Here is a 10645-nt window from a genome sequence, read left to right on the forward strand (position 1 = left end):
TTTGTAAATATGTTCCTTTGGGCCATTTTTTTAGATTCCACACATAAGTGATATCATACAATATTTGTCTTTCTCTGTCTGACTTACTTCACTCAGTATGACAATCTCTAGGTCCATCCATGTTGCTGCAACTGGCATTATTTTGTTCCTTTTTATGGCTGAGTAATATTCCACTGTGTATATGTAGCACATCTTCTTTATCCATTCCTCTGTTGATGGACATTTAGGTTGCTTCCATGTCCTGGCTATTGTAAATAGTGCTGCAATGAATATTGGGGTGCATGTATCATTTTGAATTATGGTTTTCTCTGGATATATGCCCAGGAGTGGGATTGCAGGATCATATGGTAGCTGTATTTTTAGTTTTTTAAGGAACCTCTGTACTGTTCTCCATAGTGGCTGTACCAATTTACATTCCCACCAACAGTGTAGGAGGCTTCCCTTTCCTTCACACTCTCTCCAGCACTTATTGTTTGTAGACATGTGTGAGGTGATACCTCATTGTAGGTTTGATTTGCATTTCTCTAATATTTAGTGATGTGGGGCATCTTTTCATGTGCTTGTTGGCCATCTGTATGTCTTCTTTAGAGAAATGTCTATTTCAATCTCCCACTCACTTTTTGATTGGGTTGTTTATTTTTTGGATATTGAGCTCCATGAGCTGTTTATGTATTTTGGAGATTAATCCCGAAGTCGGTGGCTTTGTTTGCAAATATTTTCTCCCACTCTGTGGGCTGTCTTTTTGCTTTATGATTTCCTTGGCTGTGCAAAAGTTTTTAAGTTTAATTAGGTCCATTTGTTTATTTTTGTTTTTATTTTCATTATTCTAGGAGGTGGATCAAAAGAGATCTAGCTGCGATTTATGTCAGAGTGTTCTGCCTGTGCTTTCCTGTAAGAGTTTATAGTATCTAGCCTTACACTTAGGTCTTTAATCCATTTTGAGTTTATTTTTGTGTATGGTGTTAGGAAGTGTTCTAATTTCATTCTTTTACATGTAGCTCTCCAGTTTTCCCAACACCACCTATTGAAGAAACTGTCTTTTCTCCATTGTATAGTCTTGCCTCCTTTGTCATAGATTAGTGGACCATAGGTGCTTGGGTTTATCGCTGGACTTTCTATCCTGTCCCATTGATGTATATTTCTGGTTTTGCACATGTACCATACTGTTTTGATGACTGTAGCTTTGTATTATAGTCTGAAGTCAGGGAGCCTGATTCACTCCAGCTCTGTTTTTCTTTCTCAGGATTGCTTTGGCTATTCAGGGTCTTTTGTGTTTCTATACTAATTGTAAATTTTTTTAGGTCTAATTATGTGAAAAATGCCATTTTTAATTTGATAGGGATTGCATTGAAGCTGTAGATTGTTTGGGGTAGTATAGTCATTTTGACAATATTGAGTCTTCCAATCCAAGAACGTGGTATATCTCTCCATCTGTTTGTGTCATCTTTGATTTCTTTCATCAGTATCTTACAGTCTTCTGAGTATAGGTTTTTTGCCTCCTTAAGTAGGTTTATTCCTAGGTGTTTTAGTCTTTTTGATCCAATAGTAATGGGATTGTTTTCTCGGTTTCTCTTTCTGATCTTTCATTGTTAGTATATAGGAATGCAAGAGATTTCTGTGTATTAATGTTGTATCCTGCATCTTTGCCAAATTAATTGATGAGCTCTAGGAGTTTTCTGGTAGCATCTTTAGGATTTCCTATGTATAGTATCATGTCATCTGCATACAGTGACAATTTTACTTCCTCTCTTCCTATTTGGATTCCTTTTATTTCTTTTTCTTCTCTGATTGCTGTGGCTAGCACTTCCAAAACTATGTTGAAGAGTAGTGGCAAGAGTGGACATCTTTATCTTTTTCCTGACCTTAGAAGAAATACTTTCAGTTTTTCAACATTAAGAATGATTGCTGTGGGTTTGTCATATATGGCCTTTATTATGTTGAGGTAGGTTTTCTCTATACCCACTTTCTGAAGAGTTTTTTTTATTATAGGAGACACTTTTTAAGCCAAGTGGCTTTTCCAGTGATCTTAGGTAGCTGAGTCAATTGCCCCAGAGGTGTGACTCCAAGTGCAGCCATTGGTATTAGCTAGAGTGCAGATACCTTCTTTCTATATAAATGATAATCAAGGCCTACTCTATTACAAGAACACCTTTGACCAGAGAGTCTACAGATTATTGTCAGGGATCTATTGCTTTGCCAGTAGATCCTGTGATAACTTTAAGAGTTAAGGAGAGGTTCCTGATCACAGCCTCGTTTATACTACCTCCTAATCAGGGAAGTAGGAATGTGCCATAGGAAGCAAATTTTGAATCACGAATGCCTCCTAGTAATTCTCATTTGACCTGTAATCTTAGTTGAGAGGAGCAGCAACATGAAGCCTTGGTTTGATTGTAGACAGTCAGAAACATAAGGAGACTGCAGCTTCCAACCATTTCCCAATTATTTAAACATTGAGCTTCCCTGGCATGAGGAGGCACTGTCATCCACAGATAAAGATAAACCTTGGAGGAGCACAGGTGTCACTACCAAAAGAGGTATTCCCATGATGAAGAATATTGGAATAGGGGCAAAGAGTGATCACCAAAGCCCTGCAGGTCAGATGATTTATGCATTAAGAGTTAAGGGTCTGGGACTTCTGAGGTGGTGCAGTGGTAAAGAATCCGCCTGCCAATGCAGGGGACATGGGTTCGAGCCTCTGCCCTGGGAAGATTCCACATGCCATGGAGCAACTAAGCCCGTGTGCCACAACTATTGAACCTGTGCTCTAGAGCCCGTGAGCCACAACTACTGAGCCCATGTGCTGCAACTATTGAAGCTCATGCGCCTAGGGCCCATGCTCCACAACAAGAGGAGCCACTACAATGAGGAGCCTGCGCACCACAATGAAGAGTACGCCCTGCTCACAGCAATATGAGAAAGCCTGTATGCAGCAATGAAGACCCAATGCAGCCAATAAATAAATAAAATAAATAAATAAATTTATATTTAAAAAAAGAGTTAAGGGTCTGTATACCGCACAGAGAGTATTGTTCTGATTTCTCTTTCTATTAGCTGTCCTGATTTCTCTTTGTATTAGTTGGGAACTGGAGGCAGAGAAATTGACTTGCAGAGTCAGGGTTAGGAGTCTAACAGGATGGAGAAGGGGCTTCATTTGGTCCAGAGAAACTGAGGCATTGAAAGTCAGGGAGACATTTGTAATAGACAGAACTACAAGATCATCAGCATCATAGACCAAGTGGGGTCTTTGATGGCAAACTTAATAATCAAATATGTCTCCCCCTTTGCAAGAGCCTCAGAAACACAGATGATAGTGTTACCTTTACAAGTGACAGAAAACAAAAGAAAAGTGGTGAAGCAGGTACATAGCAGAGAGGTGTTTCATGATGATACGAAAGGACCAGGATTCTTGTTCCAGTGTCTCGGGGGAAGCTTTCTACTTCATGGTGTCAGCAGCTTCTCTTTCAAGTAAACTTGATTTTGAGCATTTGTACAGAACTAGATGTCAGGTGGAGCCTTTTTCAGTTGTGAAATATACATGCAAGGTTTGATACCTTGTAATCTGACAGCAGTGTCAGTGGTCAAGAATTCTTGGTAGAGTCCTTTCCATGAGCCTTGCTTTTGCAAAAGCATTAGAGTAAAATAATAGCTGTCTGTTAATGACAAAAGACTTAAAATGTCTCTGGATAAAAATCTGATAGTTCATTTGAAAAGGAAATGTAGTTAATTCTGTGTCATACAATAAGTTAGGCTGATAACTGGACAATGAGAGTATTGACAAAAATCTAGCATCTTTAAACAATTTCTGGAACACCTGTATCAGTAACATATATCCAAACACATATAACCTCAGAAGGTTTATCATCACTTCTTATTTGACAATACTTCCCATGTAATTTAACATACCAAATAAACCTAATTAGTTCAACATCTCTCCTTTACAAGCTGAGAGACAAATTCCTTGAGAATTCCAAGGAGTCTCTGGGAAATCTCAGTGTTACTCTGAAGTAGAAAATGCTGCATTTAGAATTTGATTTTTGGAACTTGTGAAAATGACAAAAGTTTTGACTAAACAGGATCACAGATCATTATGAAATAATAATTATCTAACTAAAGTAACAGTAAAAGATTTTAAAGGCAAATGCTGAATGTTCCATAGTTATGAACAAAACTTAGCTCATTTAATAATGAGACAATTGGGTTTTCTTAAGTAGTCAATGACCTGATAAGGCAACATGAAGCACAGGAAATTGCTTTGGTAAGGCACAAAATATTAGCTTTCCAGGTAGATTATAGAAAAGATTTAAAAAAAAAAAATAACTTTTCACAGCCTCTTATTAGGAGTAGACCAAGAGTACAATAAAACTTTGTTTTTTTAACAGACAGAAGACCAATTCTAATTTTGCCCCAGGGTAATTTTTGATATTAAAATTCATTTTAAACAATTTTAAATAGATCCATTCCAATCATAGCCACACATTTCAGCTTGACCACACCCAAAATTTCTTTCCCAAGAATCCTTTTCCACATATATCCACAACTTTTTATACCCATTCTAGTTTTGTCCTGCTTTTTTTTTTTTCCCTCTTTCTCACTTTTGAATAATCATTTTGCTTTAGGACAAAATTACCCTTTTTTCCCTAACAAAAGCACATCTCCATATCTTGCATAGAAATGTTTCCCTTATTATTTCTAGTAGTTTCAATTACATATATTAATTACAATTCTTATCCCTAAGAATGCCTTGATTCCTAGTGAAAACTAAAAAGTAAGCAATTGTGGACTGTCTCTTGCCAATTCTGTGGATTGGCAAATTTGCAAATACATTTCCTAATTTTGAGAAACATATTCTTCCTCATAGTACATTTTTTTCAATGTGGCACAAACCATGTTTACTAAAAGATCAAAATATCTTTAGTTCCTCTGTAAAAGGAAGCCAAAAGTGGATAAACCTATGTTCAGTAATTAATGTTTCAGCATTTTATCTTACTTGGAAATGATCTAGATAGTCAATGAATATCCGTCATTTATCTTAGGGTAACTTTAGGATTCAAGTAACCAAAAAAAATTTTTGGAAATTATTTTTAAGTAGATGTACCATAAAGCGTAATAATTGTTGAAAAGTTTGCTTATAAACTTGTATCTTATTTACATCTGTTTAATTTATTTATTCTCAACAATTATGTTTAGATTCCTCATGACAATTTAAGAGACATTAAACAGCTAACCATCATCATAAGTTAGCTTTCTTGTTGACAAATTCTCTAACAGAGATAACATGAGCTTATCTGACTTTTAGTAAACCTAAGTAGAATAAAAGTATTGTATTTAATGCTGATAACTCGAAAGACATGCCTGTTTGAATTAAACCAACAGCTTTAAGCTAGATTTACTTTACAGGTTACCTTACCTCATGTGACCTTGGCAAATATTTGGGTTAATTTCTGTATTACTGAGAGTATAGTTGATTCATATAAATTTTTTTAAGCCAATTAAGTAGAGCTCGTTACAAATTAATTGTGGCAGTACCACTTGAAGGTAGAGAAAAACCTATGTGTGAATGTGTTATAACCTACATACATAGACATACATAAACATACAGACAGATGCAAACAGAAGCCTACATCTTTCATTTTAAAATTTTAGCCATGAGACAGCTATGATGATGCAAAACTCAGTAGTTTATAAAAGAACAGCTGGGTCAAAATTGTGTTTCTGGAAGATGGAATAATTTAAGACTACCTGCTTAGATGCCTTAAATTTTTTACTAATATTTGTGAAGACAAAATTTTTCATGTATGTAGTTTCCAAATAGCCTTTCCTTTTCTTTCTTTTTTTTTTCTTTTTCCTAATGAGAATTACCCCTCTGAAGTTTGAATTTCAAAGAAATGTCACAGGGAAAGAATGCAAGTTTCTCCCAGAAGGACTTTTATTTTCTAAATCTAAAATTTTGTAATACTTACAAGCTTTTTGAAATGAATGGGGAGACCTCGGAATGGGTAAAAATGACAGGTTGGCTTTGAATTGTTTCTAGAGCTGCATTTCTGATCTTATAAGACAAGGGCAGTTGTTTTTAATTCCTCAGAGAATTGGGTTGCAGCCTGAATGATCTCAAAGTGTTGACCCATCCACCCAACTATACATTATCTTCAATTTGCTTCTTTACAACAGAGGAATCTTTATCAAAGATATAAATCAAAAGAACTTTATGTTCTAGATATGTAGCTGTTTTTCTTTTGAATATTTTGTTTCCCTATGAGGACATAATTTCATTCCGCTTAGGGGAGAAGGCCTTAAAAAAAGTTCCAATCAGGCTCTGAATATTAGCTTCCAATCTGACCAACTTCTGACCATAGAGCTACTTTAAAAAATTCCTTTCAAATATCTTGTCAGGTTTCAGCTGGGAAAACTAGTAAATATTTCTGACAGCATTGAACAACCCCATGGACCCAAGAGGTGTCTCAAAAGAGGGTACAAAAGATATGAATCCTCCCATGATCTAGAGTCGCTCGCGAGATAGCCACAAGAAAGAAGACTTAGGCAATTCCCCCAAGAGCTGGCAACAGTCAGTAGAACTGCAGAAGCCAATGGAGTGCAACCGTGTTTTGTGCTGGTCTCAGCCTACCAATAATCAGTGTTGTGGCTGGACCAGCTCTTGTGGTTCTTATTATGATTGCAAGATGCCCTTCAGCAATAGCCATCAGGAAACTTTGAAAAAAATGGAGGCTCATTACTTACAAGACCTAGAAATTACACAGCACACCTGGGGGCCACACAGTGAGGTCTTGCAGAGACAAAGAATGCACATGGGCCTAGGGTTCTGCTTTTATTGGAGTTTAGGTTGGGTGCCTAGGATTTCATGCGCCCACTTAAATTGGTGAATTTAAAAAACAAGAGCCGGAATTTAAAGTGCAGGATTAAAAAAAAGAAGTAGCTCAAGTGATCAGTTATTGAAATCAACCAAGATCTCTAAAACAAAGGAGCCTCGGTGAGTGCAGGTGGCCTGGCTCTTTATCTACTTGTGTGGTTGGTACTGTATTTAGCTGAGAGCCTTCTTTGAAGGGGATGCCTCTTGAAATGGATGCCTTGGCAATCAAAGCTTAAGTCAGGTACCTGTATAACAAAAAAGAAGAAAACTGTCAGGGCTTACACTACAAAACCATATTTCTGCTTGACCATATTTTGGGGGCCCCAACCTGATGGTTGCCAATCAGGTTCTCAACACAAAATGAGACAAACAAGAAAGTAACTGTCCCTGGGAAAGAAGAATTGACAACCAATAGCTATCCCAAAACCAAGTTTTAAAAAGCCTGAATTTGGAAGAGAAAGGACAACATGAAATTTTATTTTCCTCTCTTGACTAGGCACTCACTACAGAGATCTGGGAGACCTGACTCTGGTAAGAATTCTCACCCTACACCAGTTTCTGCCACTTTTTCCAGGATCCCTTCTGGAGGCCCTGGAGCAGGAGGTATTTAAAGTAGAGTGTAGCTCTGGTATCTATCATAACTTAGCAAGGTTTTGCATTAATCTTAGTTTTAGTGTCCCCTTGGCTGTTTAAGGGAATAATTGGTAGTTTACCAAAGACTCCCTCAGAGTCTCATCAACTCTGAGAGGGGCCCATTTGATGACCTTCCTTTGAGGGTCGATATGGGGTGTCTGTAAGACCACTAACGTGGCAGACTTTTGTTTACAGTTTCATAGCCTCTTCAGAGTGGGAAGGCAATTCAGATAGAGGATTAGCAGACTGTGGGTACTCAGGTAAAGGAGGAGAGAGGGGAGTAGTAGGAGTCACATCAGTCTTATAGTCTTTTATTTTAGGTACCTCTTGTGTCTTTACTTTTTCATTACCCTTTTGCAATGAATCTTTCAATGGACTCTCTGGGAATCTTGAAGCCTTTTGGAGGTCTACCAATTAAAATAGGTATCCCATTCTCTTTGATTTGAAGACTCTTACTTGCAAGTGCACTCTTTTTTTTTTAAATTAAATTAAATTAATTTATTTATTGGCTGTGTTGGGTCTTCATTGCTGCATGCAGGCTTTCTCTACTTGCAGTGAGCGGGGTCTACTCTTTGTTGAGGTATGCAGGCTTCTCATTGTGGTGGCTTCTCTTGTTGGGGAGCACTGGCTCTAGGTGCACAGGCTTCAGTAATTGTGGTTTGAGGGCTCTAGAGCACAGGCTCAGTAGTTGCAGCCCAGGGGCTTAGTTGCTCCAGGACCGGGGATTGAACCTGTGTCCCCACATTGGCAGGCAGATTCTTAACCACTGTGCCACCAGGAAAGTCCTCATGCACCCTTAAGTGAACAGTCTTGTCTAATTGGAAGATTCCCTATAATGGCCATTATAATCCTATGTTGCCTTAGTAAGATGTTGTGATTTTTGTAGATATCTATAGCTTCTAGGACCGCATTTATCAGACGTAAAATAGGCAGATGTGCCAGAAGGTGGCCAGCTGAATCCTTTGAAATTTGAGGGGCCCACTTCTGTAGCTAAGCCTTGAATCTCTCAGAGCCAAATTAATGCCTAATAGGGATGTGCCACCGGGTTGGGGATTGTGTGGTGTTTACCAGTGTACCTTATTACATGGAAATTTTTGTGAGCTTGGCACGTGATCTACTGTTGATCTAACCCATTCCTGGATCAACTTATCCTGGCCCAGGAGTCTGAGAGTGAGGTGGTAAGCTCTCTACTGTCCAAATTTATCGTCTTAATTTAATTCCCCCCGTCCCCCAGCAGTTTATGCTGTGGCCTTACCTCCAGCTCTGTGAGTTTCCTAATGGCTGCCATCCTGCTTTCTTTTGCTCCAGGGGCACCTATTATTTTTCCCTTCTTTAAATAATTCTCCCTACTTCAACCAGACTTACTGCTCCTGAGGTCTGTCAGGACCTCCTGAAGGTGCTTACACTGTAGCTGAGATTGGGCATAAATGTTGTGGCCTACTAGGTCTCACCATGAAATATCTGGAGTCTCTCACACACCAAATTTCCACCTAAAAGGATTAGAACAAACAAACTTGAGCTCCAAATGGGAACTAGGTGGAGCTCGATCTAAGAGAAATTTCCCGGAGATACTGGAGAGCAGCTGGAGAGACAGCAAACTAAAGTGGCTCCATAGGAACCTTCATCTTCACCTACGTGCCAACCCTGGAATCTTCAGTAGTTGTTTTCATATCACACCTCATTGACAATACAGACTATTCCTCAGAGAGAGAGTGGGTTCAGTTCCAGACCAGTGCAATGAAGCCAATATAGCAGTAAAGTGAGTCGCACAAAGTTTTTCGTTTTCCAGTACATGTAAAAGTTATGTTTACACCATAGTCTATGAAGTGTGCAACAGAATTATGCCTGTAAAACAATTACATACCTTAATTTACGATGACTTTATTGCTAAAAATGCCAAAACAAGTTCAATAGTAACATCAGAAATCACTGACCACAGATCATTATAGTACATGTAATAATAATGAAAAAGTCTGAAATATTGTGAGAATCACCAGAATATGACACAGAGACACAAAGTGAGCCAAACGCAGTTGGGAAAAATGGCACTGATAGACTTACTCAGTGAGGGTTGCCACAAACCTTCAATTTGTCAAAAATGCAGTATCTGCAAAGCGCAATAAAGTGAGCGCAATAATATGAGATATGTCTGACCTGTCCAGTGACAAAACTAAAAGAATTTAGTTACAAGATCGATATCCTTTATTCAAGGGAAAACAAGTCATGGATGGAGGTACTACAGTTCCTCATAAGCAGAAGAGAACTCTTCCCAAGGGGTTTGTGCAAGACCAGGTTTTCTAGAGCTTTAGAAGAGGCCATGCGGCAGCAGGGCATGACTGGCTAGGAGGTTGGGAGTTTCCTTATAAGGCTGGCAGGTCCTGGTTTCTAGAGTAAGGTAAGCTAGCTAAAGCTGCGTGGGAGGATTGTGATTGGTGTATGTTAAGTTCCTGGACAGGTGTTTCCTGGAAGTGCAGGCTGACTTAGGTCTAGATTTACCATGTGGCCTGGTCCACTGAGGTGGTTCCCATTTGCGGGTCCCATTATGTAAATTAACTTTTACAGTGTTGACGTCAGCTCATTGGCGTCTTGTCACTGGTTAAAGAAGCTTTTTCACTTAAAAATCAGATAAGGGCTGGAGGTAGATTGCGGGTGGGAGGTGAGGTAGAATGAGGCCTTAGTAAAAGCTTTGGCCAAGGGGGTGGGGCTGTTGAGTTTCTGAAGATCACAGAGTGTAAGAACAGGTTTTACAATGTCATTTCCTTGACGATTACAGCTTGCTTCCTGAGAGAGCATTTGAGAGAGAGGCCCCAGCAGAGGGCCCCAAGAGAGATCCCGGAGCATTTCATGTTCTGGGGATGCTGAGGGGGAACAAATGGTGAGGAGGATGATGACAGAAAGCAAAAATGGGAAACTGGCATGGACCAGATGCCCACAGCGCACCAGGGACTTTGTGAGCATACAGATTCTCTTTTAATTTTCAAAACCCTTGAGTGCAGTGGTTCTCAACCAGGGGCAGTGTTGCCCCCAAGAGAACATTTGCCATTGTCTAGAGACATTTTCACTTTCACAACTTCGGGGTGCCCTTGGCATCTACTGGGTAGAGGTCAGGGATGCTGGTAAACATCCTACAATGTACAGGACAGGTCC

The sequence above is a fragment of the Hippopotamus amphibius genome, chromosome 3, assembly GCF_030028045.1.
Source record: "Hippopotamus amphibius kiboko isolate mHipAmp2 chromosome 3, mHipAmp2.hap2, whole genome shotgun sequence".
Classification (NCBI taxonomy): Eukaryota; Metazoa; Chordata; class Mammalia; order Artiodactyla; family Hippopotamidae; genus Hippopotamus; species Hippopotamus amphibius.